We start from the raw sequence: 16,066 nt of genomic DNA on the forward strand, positions 1-16,066 counted from the left end.
AGATTTGCAATAGTTAGTGCTATATTCTATAGTATTGAATTAGAGTTTGATAAGGTTCCAAACTTGATATATGGATAGCAAGAACTAGCTCATTGAAACAGGCAAAAAAAACAGGTAGTGCAGACCGTAATACTAAAAATGGATTGTTATCAACATCTAAATTCAAACTTTGAATTCAAAAATTTGGGCTTGATCTTGGTAGGGAAATATCTTCTTCAGGAGTGTCTTCAGGAAAAACTTCTTTACAGAAAGGGTGGTTAAGCATGGGAATAGGGTCCCCAGGGATGTGGTTGAGTCACAATCCTTAGATGTTTTTAAAGACCATTTGGATGTGGAGCTCAGGGACAAGTTTAAGCAGTGGGTTGTTAGAGTTAGAGTAGTATGGTTAGGTTGCAGTTGGACTTGATGATCTTTAAGGGCTTTTCCACTCTGAGAAATGCTATGATCATTCTATGACATTCATTGAATGAGAAATCATAGATATATACCACGTAACAAGACATATTGTACAAACATCAGGGAATACTGAACAGTAGCAGACCAAGATCAGCTAGGTCAACAGAAAGAGCAATCACCTGTTAACATCTAACCTCAGTTTCTCAGAAATAGTAGAAAAAGATTTTTTTAAGCCATATGTTGCCTTACTTCTGTACGGGGAATTTCCTGAATCTTCATTCATGAAAATTTGGGATTAAATAACTGCACACTGTAATCCAAAAAGTAATAACTGATAACTGTAATCCAAAAAGTGTTCTTGGTTCACTTGGTTCTAGCTGTTGAAGATATTACTATTATTATCTCAGATGTCCAGCATCAAACACATTCTCAGAGGACATCTTAAGGGCTAATGGCAGTGTTGGAGACAGAAAGACTTCGTTTACTGCAGCCATTGTGAGGAGTCCCTCTTATTAACAGGTGAATTGACAAGAGGTCCCAAATGTTATCCATCTGCTACCATCTTTCCAACCAGCACTACAACAAAGAGTATACATATGGAATAGAAACTCACCTCTTCTTTAGGGCTCATTTTCATTAACAGAAAGAAAAAGATAAAATAAGAATTCCTAAACTAGCAAACAACAACAAATGAAACAAAAGAAAAAAAATCAAAATAAGTGGACAGGCTTGAAAGCTGTTTCGCTATGAATCTCATGAAATTTCAGAAGACCAAGTCCCAAGTTCCTCCACTGGGGTTATGGCAATCTCAAGCAAAAATACAGGCTAGGTGGAGAAAGTATTGAGTATTAACCCAAAGAGGTATTTGGGAATTTGGGAATGTTGCTTGATAAAATACTCTACATGAGCCAGCAATGTGCACTTGCAGCCTTGAGAACCATCCATATTCTGACCAGCATTAAAATAAGCATGGCCAACAGAACAAGGGAGGTGATTCCATCTCTCTACTTTGCTCTCACGAGACCCTACCTGGAGTACTGTGTTCAGCTCTGGTGCCCTCAGCATAAGATGAAAATTAACTCATTAGAGCAAGTCCAGAAGAAGGCCAAGAGGAAATCAGAAGGCTGGAAAATCCCTCCCTTGAAGTCAAGCTGGGGGACTTGAGGTTGTTCAGCCCCAAAAAGACAAGGCCAGAGGGAGACCAATCTTTCAGGTTTTAAAGAAGACATACCAGAGAGATAGAGAGGGATTCTGTAAGGGTCTATCTTAGGAAGTGTTCAAGGTCAGGTAGGATGTGGATTTCAGTAACCTGATCTAATAGAAGGCACCCTTGCCCATTTCAGAGGGATTGGAACTAGATGATAAAATTCCTTCCAACTAAAAACAATTTGATGATTCTTTGACATACCAAATCTACTTGTGCAATCAGGTGTAAAAGTGGGGAGAAGTGATAAAAAAATCTTCCTTAATGTTTTGGTTTTTTTTTCAATTTTCCTTTTTAAAAAAACATATTAACAAATCAGGCTGTTTCAGGAAAATGAAAATATTTGAATTGTCTTCTTCGGTATTTTGACTTTGAAAGGTACAAAACTGAATTCCGAATCAGTTAAAGAGTCTTCCTTTTTTTCTGTAGTAAAATGTAAATCTTCATTTATTCTGTTCATGCATGTATGTGAGGCAAAGTTTGTGTGTGTTACTTAGCATTTTGTAATTCTTACTAATCTCTGCCTTGTCAGATAGAAGCAGTCAAGATTACATGGGTTGCAGAAGAAAAGCTCTGATAGCTTATTTTAATTTCTGATTCATTCTTGTTTTCTGGGAACATGCAACACTGACAATGTAGACCTATCTATAGCCAGACTTACATTATTTCTTTCCAGTAAAATTTCCTACACACAGCTATTAAAATTGAGATTAAATCTTAATTAGAATAAGTAGATATTAGATTGGCCCTGAAGTGAAGGGGCCAAGTAGATGGAGCCAGGCTCCTCTCAAGGATATTCAGTGACAGGACAAGAGTCAGTGGGCACAAGAAACACAAAAAGTTACTTACAAACATGATGAAAAGGTCCCTTTTTTGAGTGTGACAGAGCACTGGATTAGGCTGCCTAAGGGAGCTGATGAACCTCCTTCTCTGGAGCTATTCAAAACCTGCCCATAAACTTTCCCATGCAACCTACTGTAGTGAACCTGCTCTAGCAAGGGTATTGGCTAGATGATCCCCAGAGGTCCCTCCCAGTCCCTGTGATTGTATGATTATTTTGTGGTGGCAGAATGGCTGAACCTGAGAAAAAGACTCTCCGTCTACCATGTGTTTTCTTGTCTCTAGAAAACATATCAAAGCCCAGCTCAGTGTAATGTTTCATGAGAGGTATGTTTAGATTCCAACAACAGTACAGCAGTTATTTATCATGCTAAATTTGCAGTATAAAAACTGTATAGTTTGCAGTTTTCAGAAGCCTTTTATATTTGGATTATAACAAAATTTGTTGAAGAAGACAGGTTATGAGCACTTCCCATGTTAAACTGCAAAAATTCCATATGTCTTATGTGGGAAAGTAAGAATCTAATCCAAGAATGCATAGCTGAAGTCTCACCAGACTTCCCTTTATAGAGGAAATCCAGTATTCAGCTGAAAAAGGTAGAACCCAGACTGGTAAACCAGAAAGGTAAAATAAATGTAAAAACTGCTTCATGGAGAACAGAAATATTTGAGCACTGACAGAGTAGCAAAAAGAACATTGCTAATGAAAGATGGGAGACCGAGTCAGGATGGGTACAGTGGGGGGATGTTTGCGGTGCTACCTTTGGAGAAGACTCAAAGAAATGAGCAGCCTCTGAAAGACTGTGTGCTTAAACTCACATTAAAGGTCTCCTATCTATGACTTTACTGTTCCATTTCATTAGGAATGCTGGCACTGCTTGCTTCACTGTATAGTAAGTCATTATCTGCTACCACTTATTTCAGACTCTGCTCTGATGTCTCTCTGTTGCTCAGTTTACGGAGAGTTGTAGTTTATATGGGGAATGATGTGAACTGGGGGAATGGAAGAATAAGAATACAAGATTAACAGAATAGAAATTTAAAATATAGATATAGATGGCTATTTAACCAGGTGGTGTGCATGTGCTCTCTGTAGTGATGTTTAATGGTCATTCTTCTGCATCATAATATATACTGCAATTAGATAAAATTTATAACCCTAAATAGCAGTTCTCATTCTTCTTGTGATAATAACTTCAAACATAATTTTTCTGCAAGACACACTGCAAACAATTACTTTAAAGCTACATTTTTTTCAAATTACGGTAGCTAACTAAATGATCAAAAACACTGTCCAAAGTGCCCAAGGAAAGCAAAAAACAAACAAACAAACAAACAAACAAAACAAAACAAAACAAAAAAAGGGGTGGGGGGAGGGAGTGAAAAGCATTATCTGGAAACAAAAATCAATGCTTCTCCTGGGAAATATGCAAAACCCTATTCTTTCCTACAAATCCAAACAACATATGATTTGGACCTGATGTACAAGAAATGCTGGCATCAAAATCATTTATTTCTCCAGCTTTTTCTCTTCTGCTTGTCCAGAGAAATGTTTTTTTCTCTAAGGTATTATATTTTGGGAGGATGGGAGACAAAGAAAGCAGTTAATTCTAAAGAGTGTGCAATTTTTCTTTAGTGTCTGTGTAGTCCTGAGCAACCAATCAGAACTACAGCTCATACACAGCTAACACTGATTAATGACTGCCTTGTAGAACCATTGTAAAACCACTGAACAATTATCTCCATCATAAAAAGGGGGAAGGGTGAAAGGAAATTATGGAATTTTGCATTTTGTATTAATTTTCTTGAAGTCTGTTGTAAAATTTTAAGTAATGAATTGTTTTTTCTCCTAACTCTTGCTAAATTAAGAATTAAAAATAAAAAAGCCACTGACTACCTTTTGCTTTCTAATATTTTGTTGTTGTTTAATATTAAAGAGAAATAGTTCATTTAGAAAAAGTAAGTTTGTTTCAGGAGGGTAATATGCAGCTAAAATGGGTTTATATGGAAACATTTTTCTGATATTAAAACAAATTATAAACATAGATAACATTAAGGTATAGGGAAAACAAGATAAATTTATGAGCAAGAAAATGATTTGTGCACAGGTGATTGAATTGATAGGCAATAATTACATGAAGTCTTATATTGAGACAAGATCATACTGAAAAAAATAATAAAAGATATTTAAAAAAAAAGAAAAATAAGATTTCTGTGTGCAGATGGTACTTAACAAGTAGGTGACACTTCAGATTTTATGAAAACTGAGATTTTACTGTTTGTATGATATATTTTCCTATGTTACAGAACTTAATCATCAAACAATATAATAGAAAACCTTTTAAATGCATTCATCAGGATTTCCATAATCCAGTGGGTATACACTCCTTTCCTATATGTACTTCTAAAAATGACTAGAGCAAAGTGTCAGACTGAACTGGTAGACTTTTCCCTCTACTTTCATTTTCCCTTTACTTACATTTTTTAAGAATTTCATTCCCAGGAAAACATAAATCTCAATTCAACTTCATAATATTGAGATATCATCAAAGAAGACATAGGATATTTTCCTTTATAACGTTAATAAAAATTCTCAAAGGAAACACAAAATCTCTTAAGCTTCACATATTTTGAATGAAAATTGCTTAGTTCCATTGAGTTTTAATGTGTTTCATTTTTCTGTAAAAATAAATTTTAAAAAATAGGGTGATGTTTATCCCCAAAAGCTGTTTCTAAACCTAAAGTTCTGGAAATAATGTCAGCTTTAGTTTTCAGTCAATGTTAACCCAGCTTTTCCATTAGGTTAAGAAGGGCTTTTTTTTTTTTTTTTTTTTTTTCTTTCTTTTTTTCTTTTTTTCTTTATCTTTTATTTCTTGTTCTTTACCTTACTTCTGTAATACTACCACTGCCCCTCTCTTATCATTTCTCCATCCCTCCCCCCAAAAATAACATATGCAACAATGACTTGTGACAGTCTTCATTTTGTATATCTCTCCATGTTTACCCATGTATTACCTGTTACAGTCATATCAGATTAACTCTTACAAATTTTATATATATAGTCCCCTCTCTATTACTATCTGAAGGGAGGTTGTAGTGAAGTGGGGGATGACCTCTTCTCTTATGTAACTAGCAATAGCATGATAGAGAATGGGCACACGTTGTGTCAGGGGAGATTTAATTTGGAGGCTAGGAAATACTTTTTCAAAGGAGTGGCCAGGTGCTAGAATGTGCTGCACATGAAGGTGGTGGAGTTAACAACCCTGGAGGTATTCAAGGAATGTTTAGATGTGTTGAGGACATGGTTTAGCGAGAACTATTGGTGATAGGCAGAAGGTTGGACTGGATTATCTTGGTCTTTTCCAACCTTGGTAATTCTATGATTCTAAGAAAGGCCTTTCTTATTATTGTGCAACTAATTTTATAATTAGTTGCACAATAATAAAACTAATTTAATTATTTAATAATAAAACTAATTTTCTTTAGGAGATGACTTTGTTGGTGATAGTTCTTCTTCCTTATTCCTTGATTAGAGAATTCTGATTTAGGAAGGGTTTATAGGAAATGAAAGCTCTGGAGATGTTCTGGGACTGATATCCTTTGCAAGTCTTCTCTATTTTTTGGTACCAACAGTACATAATGTACAGTCTACTGCTTGACCTCAAAAGAGCGTAGGAAATCATACTTCTCATTGCACTTCATCTCCTTAAATGTGACTGCAATGAGTCAGCTCATCTGTTTACAAGAAGCACAAAGAAACACATTGGAAACAGTTGGCTATAATCAAATCAAAACTCAGAGCAAGCTCTTTCAAGAACAGTACCTCATAATTGTGATACCTTTGGAATTGAATTGTTATTTTAGTTGAGAATACAATTAACTTAATATTAGAGATTTAGTCATAGTTTTAGGACAAATGTAGTGCTGGTTGCCATCACCTAGCTCTTTACATTGACTGTCGAAATCTAACTAAAACTTTAAAATGTGAATGCACTTACGAAATATTTTTCTAGGTTTGATTTCATATTTCCTATTCAGGCTTTATAGCTTAAGCTTTGTCCATGCAGGAAAAAAAAAAATAAAAAAAAATCAGAGATATTTAGTTGAGATGGAAATGATGGAAATGTATAAAGAATGTTCATACACTTAAATCTAATAAAAGCATACTGTAAGAATCTACAAAAAAGTCAGAAATCTTAATAAAACTGAATTTCGACATAAAGTGAATTTATTTTGCAATAGACTTATAGAATCTATGTACATCTATGAGTAGTCAGTAAAAAAAAATCAGCATGTTTCATCTTCCTGTTGCATTACACTGTAAAATCTCTTTGGTGACATTCATAGAAGTCGTTATTGCAATACTGTCAAGGTCAGTGTAATCTGAGGCAATGGTCACATAACTGATAATCATTTAATATAATGTGGCCTATAGGGTTATGGAGAATGGTCATTCGGGCATATTTCTAAGATCTCACATGTTAAAGAGATTTCATTTGACTTATCTCCTAGTAGCTCTATTTTCTGAGTAATACTGGTGTGTTCTCCAGGTAGCAACTGTACTTATGAGAGTACTTAATAATAATCCCATTGTATTTCTGCTCTCACTGTACTTCATCACCTTTGATCTGTACTGCTCTTTGCTCTTTGATGTAAGTGAAGAAATAGAAACAGGACCATTTCTCCTTTAAGGGGCTCAGTATATTCTGCTGCACAGCAATTATGAAGTGAGAATGGAGAATGCTGCTTAAAATGGTTCATTCTTTATTTCATCTTCAGAGCAATACAAAGACACAGCGGGGGGGGGGGAGGGGTGGAAACGGTTAAAGCAAAATAGCAAAATTAGTGCTGCTAATGCATGCAGCTTGGGAAACAAGCAGGAGTTAGAAGCCAGCACGCTACTGGAAAACCACAAAGTAGTTGCAGTTACTGAACATGGTGGAATGATTTCTCTGACTGGAATGTAAATACTGACAGCTACAAGTTGTTCAGAAGGTGTATGGGAACTGCGGAATCACGGCCTGAACCTCTGATTGATCACCTGAGGCGAGCAATGAGTCAGCCACGGGAGCACAGGTGAAGGCAATTCACCTGTGCTGCTGGAAGGGGTGGAGCCTGGCTCTGCTTCTCCTAGATTCATTTAAGAGCTAACTACCAGTGGGAAAGGATCTCTTCTGGACATCCCTCCTTTGGAGTTTTGCAGTGAGCTCAGGCTGTGGATAAGCTTTCTGTCTATTCTCTTTATGTTATTATCATCTGCTTTGCCAAACTTTCTTGTTTATTTCATAATTATAACATCTTTATATTCACTGACTATACAGAAGGACAGGTGAGAAAGAAGGAGGCGTTGCCCTCTACAACAAGGAAGTAATAGGGTGTGAAGAGCTATCCTGGAAGAAGGGCCATAAGCAAGTTGAAAGACTATGGGTAAGAGTTAGAGGTTGAGGCAACAAAGGGAGCTCTTAGGCTCTCATCCTTTTGGGGGACTTCAACCATACTGATACCTGCTGGAAAAAAATAGCATGATGGGCTCTTTGAGTGTATGGAGGATAAATGCTGGGCCTGCTGGTTACCAACATGAGAGTACTGACTGGGGACATCAGGACTGGAGGCTGCCTTAGATACAGTGACCATATGATGATGGAGTTCACAACCTTGAGGCATATCAGGTGAAGAATGAAATCAGGAAGCTTAATCTTAGGAGAGCCAACTTCCATCACTTCAAGGAGTTAGTCAAAATAAACCTCTCGAGAAACTGTCCTGAAAGACAGGGGATTGGAACAGAGCTAGCAGAGCCTTAAAGAAGTTTTCTTTGGGGGGAAAAAGAGAGCAAGATAACAGCATGTCTGAACCATGATTTTCTGGTCAAACTGGAGAGCAAGAAGAAAATGCACAGGCAGTGGAAGTAGAGACGGGTAACCCGAGAGAAGCAGAGAGATACTGCTGAGTTGTGGAGGGGTGGAGACAGGAAGGTCAAGTCCCAGTTGGAATTTGACTCAGAAAGGGTTACAAAGAAGAATAAGAAAGGATTCTGTATGTATTTAAACTTGAAGAGACCAAGAGGGCATACTCCACCTAGTGAGCAATACAGGCAGGCTAGTAATAACATACAAGGAGAAGGCTGAGGTGCTCAAAAAAATACTTTTTGCAACTAGAAACTCTCTAGCAGATGATTCATAGGGTGGAAACTGGAAGAGTGAAGGCCCTCCCATTGTAAGCAAAGATCAGATTCACCACCTCCTGAGGAATCTGAATGTCTATGAGTGCTGATGAGATGCATCCCAGAATCCTGAGAATTTGCTGAAGTGATATTGAAGCCACTCTTGACATTTTAATGTTTAAAAAGTCATGGCAGCCAAGTGAAGTCCTTTCTGATTGTAAAAAAAAAAAAAAAAAAAAAAAAAAAAAAAAAAAAAAAAAAAAGGCAATATTGCACCTATTCTTAAGAAGGGTAGAAAGGATGACCCAGAGTACTACCTACCTTTTAGCCTCACCTCTGTGTCAGGGAAGATCATGGAACAGATCCTCCTGGAATCTATGCTAAGACACATGGAAGAAAGAGAGGTGATGTGGGATAACTAACATGGTTTCACCAAGGGCAGGTCCTGCCTGACCAACTTACTTACTGGTGTTCAACTGTGTCAGTGATCAAGGAAAAAAACACATATCATAGAATCATAGAATGGATTGAGTTAGGAGGGACCTTTAAGATCATCTCGTTTCCAGCTATAGACAGGGACATCTACTAAACCAGGCTGTTCAAAGCCCCATTCAGCCTGACCTTGAACACCACCAGGATGGGGACATCCACAGTCTCTCCAGGCAACATGTTCCAATGTCTCACCACCTTCTCAATAAAGAATTTCTTCCTAGTATCTAGTCTAAATTAACCCTTTTCCAGTTTAAAGCCATTTTTCTCAGTCCTGTCACTACATGCCCTTGTATAAGGCATCTTATCTTTCCTACTGGTCCCCTTCAGGTACGGGAAGGCTGCTATAAGGTCCCCCCAAAGCCTTCTCTTCTCCAGGGTGAAAAGCCCCAACTCTCTCATCCTGTTTTCACAGAGGAGGTGCTCCAGCTCTCTGACCACCTTTGTGGCCCTTCTCTGGACCTACCCTAACAGTTCAGTGCTCCTCTTGAGGTCCTTAGAACTGGACACAATTGGCCATTGGCCTTCTGGGCTGCAAGTGCACATTCAGGGCTCATGTTGAGTCTTCCATGAACTAATATCCCCAAATCCTTCTCATCAGGGCTGATATCAAACCATTCTCTGCCCAGCCTGTATTTGGGATCCAGCTCCCCCTCCCCCCGTGCTTTGGATTGCACTCAGGTGCAGGACTTTGTGCTTGTCCTTGTTGGACTTCATGAGGTTGTCAGGGTCCTATTTCTCAAGCCTGTCCAGGTCCCCCTGGATGGTATCCCTTCTCCCTAGCACATCAACTGAACCTGTCAGTTTGATTTCATCTGCAAATTTGATGAGGGTGCACTTGATAACACTGTCCTTGTCCTACAAAGATATTAACTTGCACCAGTTCCAGCATTAATTCCTGAGGAACACCACACATTGCCAGTCTCCACTTGGATATTGAGCCATTGTCTGCAACTCTCTGAGTGTGACCATTCAGCCTATTTCTTATCCAGCTGGTGATTTATCCTTCAAATCCATTTTTCTCTAATTTGGTGACCAGGATGTCATGCCGAGTATCAAACACACACAACTCCAGGTAGATGATGTCAGTTGCTCTTCATTTATCCATTAACACTGTAATTCCATCATAAAAGGTCGCTAACTTTGTCATGCATGATTTGCCCTTGGTGAAGCCAAGGCTAGGTACCACTCTATGATAGGGTGAATCTTGTACAGTCTGCATTTTCTTGGGGCTGTTGAAGTTCAACTTTAACTGAAGTTGAAGAAAAAGTTGTTTGTTCTACAGTTCACTGAACTAAGGAATGCAAACATAATGTGGAGGTGTTTTCATCTTTCCCTGTCTCTAAAATATGTTTTGTTTTAGTAAAAGAAAAAAAAAAAATCCTGACAGATTAAAAAGAAAAAAAAAAAAGAAAAAAAAGAAAGAAAAAAAAAGAAAAAAGAAAAGGCAATTAAAAGAAGACATCAACATTTTGATGCATTTTCTTTGAGGTTAACTACATCAAAGTATACCAGATATATCCAAGCTGCTAGTGTATTAGAAAATTTTTGCTTGATTACTAAGATTGGCAAAACAGAAGCTGAGATGCTGGAAAGATAATTTTTGGTTTTGATTCATACTACTCCTGAAAACTCAAAGTGGAAATACTTAAGAGTCCTGACTGTTAAACACTGTTGTGCTAAAGAAAGAAAAAGAAACTATCATAATATCAACTTTTCATTTAGTTGGGAAATAAAAGAGATGGCCTGAATTCAACATATGCTGAACAATCACAAATCATAAAAAATGTGAAAGAAATAAAGGAAGGAAGAAGGGAAGAAGGAAGAAAGAGAAGAAGGAAGGAGGGAAGGAGAGAGGGAGGGAAAAGGAGAAAGAGAGGAAGGGAAGGCGGGGAAGGAAGGGAAGGAATACAAGAAAAGGAGAAAAAGGAAAAGAAGAAAGAATGAAGGGACAGGTGTCAGGGACATTTTGAACGATAAATAGAATCTATATCTTAAGCTATTAATTTTACTTCTGCATTTTAGGGAACTCAAATGATTACTGTGTGTTCTTCTTAGTTGTTACCTAAATGTCATTTACAGTAAACTGTGAAGGAGATTATTTAGATCTAGTCCAGTGAAATTAACACCGTCAAAGGCAATTCAACTCCAAAAAAAAAAAAAAAAAAAAAAAAAAAGAGTGAGGACTGGTAATGCTTTGTGTTGCCTGGTGGTACCGGTTTATCTGCTTTAACTCAGCTTTCATTTTAGTACTTCAAATGTTGGTTCAGTGAATGGAAACCAAGGTGAAAATTATGGCTTTTATATATGGCTTTGATTCCCTGTCTTGCTTTTGTGCTCTAAGTCTCATGCTATCACAAAACCGTTATACTGCTAATTCTGAATGTGAAAATTCATAACAACTCACAATTAATTTTTTTCAAGTAAGAATTTTAGAAGCATAAAGAACTCTAACATGTACAGCTATGGTCCAGAATTTTCTCTCATGATTAAGGTTGTGCACTTTGTTGATGTCTGTCAGCAGATGAAATAAGGAGTGTTAACATGTACACCTGATAGACCAATTTTCCTGAAAGATTTAACCTCCTTGACAGTGACACTAAAGAGCAGAATGTAAGAGGTTGCTGGTATAATTTTAATTGATGTTTTACTGTAAAAAGAGAGAAACAGTAAAGTGGCTATAGTGTCTAGTGTGATATTTAAAACATGAGTAAACTCATTCATAATTTTGTAGTAGAGAGATAGGCAGTATCTTCACAGAATGTCTGCATAAAGTTGCAAGTGATGTATGAAATGAGAAACTGTCCACAGTACAGAGAAAAATCTATAGTCAGTGTTGTGTAATGGCTATGGAATTGTGTTCACTGCAGCATTAAAGTTGGTCACACTAATCACAGCTGAATAGAATTTTAAGAAACAAAATAAAACACTGAGTTTTTCAGTTTCCTGTTTTCCCTTGCTTTATCTTGAAGAAATTGTCGTTTTGATGTGGTACATGTTACATCACCAGTAATTAGCAAAATAGTATTCTAGCTGTCCGTAATAAACAGAAATCTGCATGGGTAACTCTGTTTTTCTCTTAAAATATGTAACAGTAATATTTTACCTGCTTAAAGAACAATAAGAAAACAGTATTCCATTAAAATAATGATGCTTCTAAAGAGAATACGAAAAATAAATTTAAAGTTATCTAAATGCATCTAAAAGAAATTATGATGACTGGAGAGGAAAAAGAACATTTGTTTTAAGAACAAATAAGCACATAAATAGTTTTTTTCTTACTCTTTCCATTAGTTTTGTAATATTTAAAATTAATTCAAGGAAAAAAACTTTGACCTTTATGCTCTAAAATTTAAAGATGCAGCACTACATTGTAAGAATGTATTGCAAAGACTAAATGTAGAAAAAAATGGACACTAAATATATACTACAACTGATTCTTGAACTTATGTTTTGGCCACCAGTTAACTAATTTCTCTAACTTGACAGTGGTTAATCCATTCATCAGATCTCGTGGAACACCCTTTAGCCAGCCCAGTATTCAGAGACAATTAAGTTTATGATCAGTATTTTGCCTATCTGTTTTTACTGACAGTGAAACCCTTCCTGAAACCCACTGAGCTTTGGGCTAGGTGGCATGAGGGCAGGACTGACCACTGCAAGTCTTACTTCCCTTGGCTCAAATTTACTGGAGGAAGAAATTGTTGGCCCATATTTTCTCCCATAGTTAATTAACTCTTGGGCAACTTCCCCCCACATCCATACTTTGTATCCTGACTGCAGATGGTTAGATGTCACAGTTCCTTCTAACACTGCCCGGGTTCTTTCTCCCTGAGACATAGCCTGTATCTTTTCTTGCAGCTGTATGCCTATGGGTTTCAAGGATTCTGGAAGACTCCTAATTAAAGGGGGTCATTCTCTCAGGATCAACAGGTGTCATCATAGGTGATTCACAGTGTGGCTGCAGCTTTCTATTATACATCATTTGGAGACAAGCAGCCTTTTGAACACTCTCTACTAACTGATCAGCTGTTCCAATAGTAGCAAGAGGATCTCCTCTTTCTAAAGAGTTGAGACCACTTGCCCAATAGGCAGCCCTCTGTGTTAAGGACCTGGGAGCACAATTGTTGCCAGTAGTTAAAAATACTCCTGGTCCCCAGTAACCTTCTGCTTCCTTTTCTGTTAGCAGAATCTGGTCTCCACCAGGGAGACTAACCCTCCATACATACTCTGTTTCAGATTCCTTTGGAGAACAGCTAAAATCTTTTTTCAATTTTGCTAGTTTAGTGGCTGAGAAGGAAGTTTTTTAACATTCATTTGAGTATCTAGATCCTCGCTGTTATTGAAGGTACATTTGGTTTTTATCAAAGGATGCAATGGGGCTATCGTTTCTAATTTATCTATCCTTTCCTTCATTCCTTGTAGTTCCTCCTGAGGAAAAGTTTTTTTTCTTGAGGCAAACTATGGGTGACAGTATTGCTGGCATGCTTCTGTTTACAGTTCCTTAACATGTCAACAGTTTCTTAAAAGCCATTTGCAACAAAGCCAAAATTACATTTCTCTCTAACTGTTCCTCAAGGTTCACTATTTGATTCTGCAGAGTTTTTACCAATTCTTGCATTACTTTAACTGTTTCCTGAAGTGCTTGTATAGTTTGGGTTTCTGCCGAATGCTTTTCATCTTGAAATTCCATGGCAGTTTTTAAAGCAGCCCCAAGTATGGCACAAATAAACGATTTTCCTTTTCCAGCTCGGGTATGAGCCTCATTTTATAAAACACTAATATGGTCAAAAAACACTCTGCAAGTTATACCAGTTCTGTCGTGCCCAATCCACCACTGATAAAGAGGGTCGAGCACTATGTTCTTCTAGAAGATCAAATAATACATCTTAACTTTTCATGGTGGCAATGTTGTCACTCATTTTTCAATACTGAAAGATCTATAGTAAAGGAGAAGGAAGTATACGTGTTCAAAAGCTCAGGCAACTCCTTACCTCCCCCCAGGGAGGCACACAACACCTATTAAACAAATGCAAATGCTCCAATCACTCTTCTCTTTCTCTGAGGGGAGCACACAAAAAGGTTCAAATTTCATGCTTAAGTTACAAGATACTTAAAATGACAAAATGCAGAGAGGTCTTCCCGAGGAGGCACACACGTAATCAAAATTAATTCATACGTCCCTGAGAGGTATGCACGTTAACAGTAAAGTTTCAGAATATGGAGTGGTCTTCCTGGAGAAGGACTCACGTCTAAGTTTTCAAAACTATTGCTCCTTTTAACTCCAGGAGGTACACACAAAGAAAGTTTCAGACTATGTCTGGTAGGACAATACTCCCATGGTGGGTATCCTGCCGACTACGCCATTAAATAAATGTCTCACTCCAATTTATAGGAGGGAGAGGAGGTTCTTTTTAATATCTGTTTACCTGGCACGAGATTAAGAAACAGCAGTTCAAATGTTGGTCCAACCAGTTTATTATAAATCCTCACTTCCCCAGGAAGCACACACACTTGGAGAGGCACACATGTTTAAGTGACACTTCAGTTACAAGATAACTGCAGAGAGGTCTTCCCAAGGAGGTACACATGTATTAAACAAAATGCAAATAGTCAAAATACATCCTTGAGAGGTATGCACATAAACAGCAAAGATTCAGAATATGGAGTGGTCTTCCTGGAGAAGGACTCACATATAAATTTTCAAAAAATATCGCTCCTTGCAACTCCAGGAGGTACACACAGAAGAGGTTTCAAACTGAAACAATATGCAAATAGTCAAAATACGTCCCCGAGAGGTATACACATAAACAGCAAGGTTTCAGAATACGGAGTGGTCTTCCTGGAGAAGGGTTCACATCTAAATTTTCAAAAATGTCATTCCTTGCAACTCCAGGAGGTACACACAGAAAAGTTTCAAACTATATCTGGAAGGACAACACTCTCACAGTGGGTATCCTGTAGCCAACAAAAAATGTCTCACTCCAATTTATAGGAGGGAGATGAGGTTCTTTTAATATCTGTATACCCAGCGTGAGATTAAGAAACTGTGATTCAAATGTTAGTCCAACCATTTTATTATAAATCCTAATCAGGGAGATGGGGAAGAGACGGAGTGTGATAGAAAAGGTAGGAAATAAGCAAGAATTGTGTAAAGCAGGGATAATCACCACCAGGATCCAGCAGCAGTCCTGTTGCATGCTGTTTCAAAGGTCCGAGGGGGGCTGGGGGGAGGAAGAGCAGTAGTGTGGTCAGCCTTGGGCAGCAAGCAGGTAGCAGGAAGAAGTCGCAGAACCAATCTGGGGGGCTAGCAGCAGGACTCAGATAGCAGGCCCAGGAGAGTCCATCAGCATGTAGGAATTCTGTAGTGAGGAATCTGATGGCAGACACGTTTGTTCATTGTGGTAGAGCGCAGAGCAAATCCAGGAGGGAGAGAAGCATGTCGTAAGGCTTCTCATGGCAGAAACCTCTTCTTCATGAAGAATCTGTTGCCAGAAAACGTCCTGTTCTTCTTCACGAGCAATCTGTCACCAGAAAACCTCTGTTCTTCCTCAGCATTGTGGTAGAGCACAGAGCAAGCCCAGGAGGGAGAGAGAGAGCAGTGCAAGTCCAAGAGGGAGAGAGGCAGGTCATGAGGCTCCCCATGGCAGAAACCCCTTCTTCATGAGGAATCTGTTGCCAGAACACTTAAACCTCATGATTGTAGGTCCCCATTTTATCCTTCTTCTTTTTCTGCCTACGTGACATTCCTGGGTGCTTGAGCAAGAGTCATGTGAGTACCCCCTGAGATGACCATCTTCCTTGAGATGGACACACAAAAGATCGCTTCACGGCCATTAAGCTGCAGCTTATCTCTCTCTCTCATTGACCCTGGCCTTGTCCATCTGTGTTCCTCAGACAAAGGATTTCACAACCCTTGACCAGGACTTGTCCATCAACGTTCTCCAGGCAAAGGATTTCTCAACCTCTGCCCAGGA

General features: G+C 38.1%; 1 pseudogene; it reads right to left on the reverse strand.

The window, feature by feature from the left end:
• Positions 1–12,516: 12,516 nt before the first annotated feature.
• LOC149913039 (uncharacterized) lies at positions 12,517–14,011 on the reverse strand (annotated as a pseudogene).
• Between the last annotated feature and the right edge of the window lie 2,055 nt (positions 14,012–16,066).

Source organism: Phasianus colchicus, chromosome Z, assembly GCF_987193195.1.
Source record: "Phasianus colchicus chromosome Z, bPhaCol1.hap1.1, whole genome shotgun sequence".
Lineage (NCBI taxonomy): Eukaryota > Metazoa > Chordata > Aves > Galliformes > Phasianidae > Phasianus > Phasianus colchicus.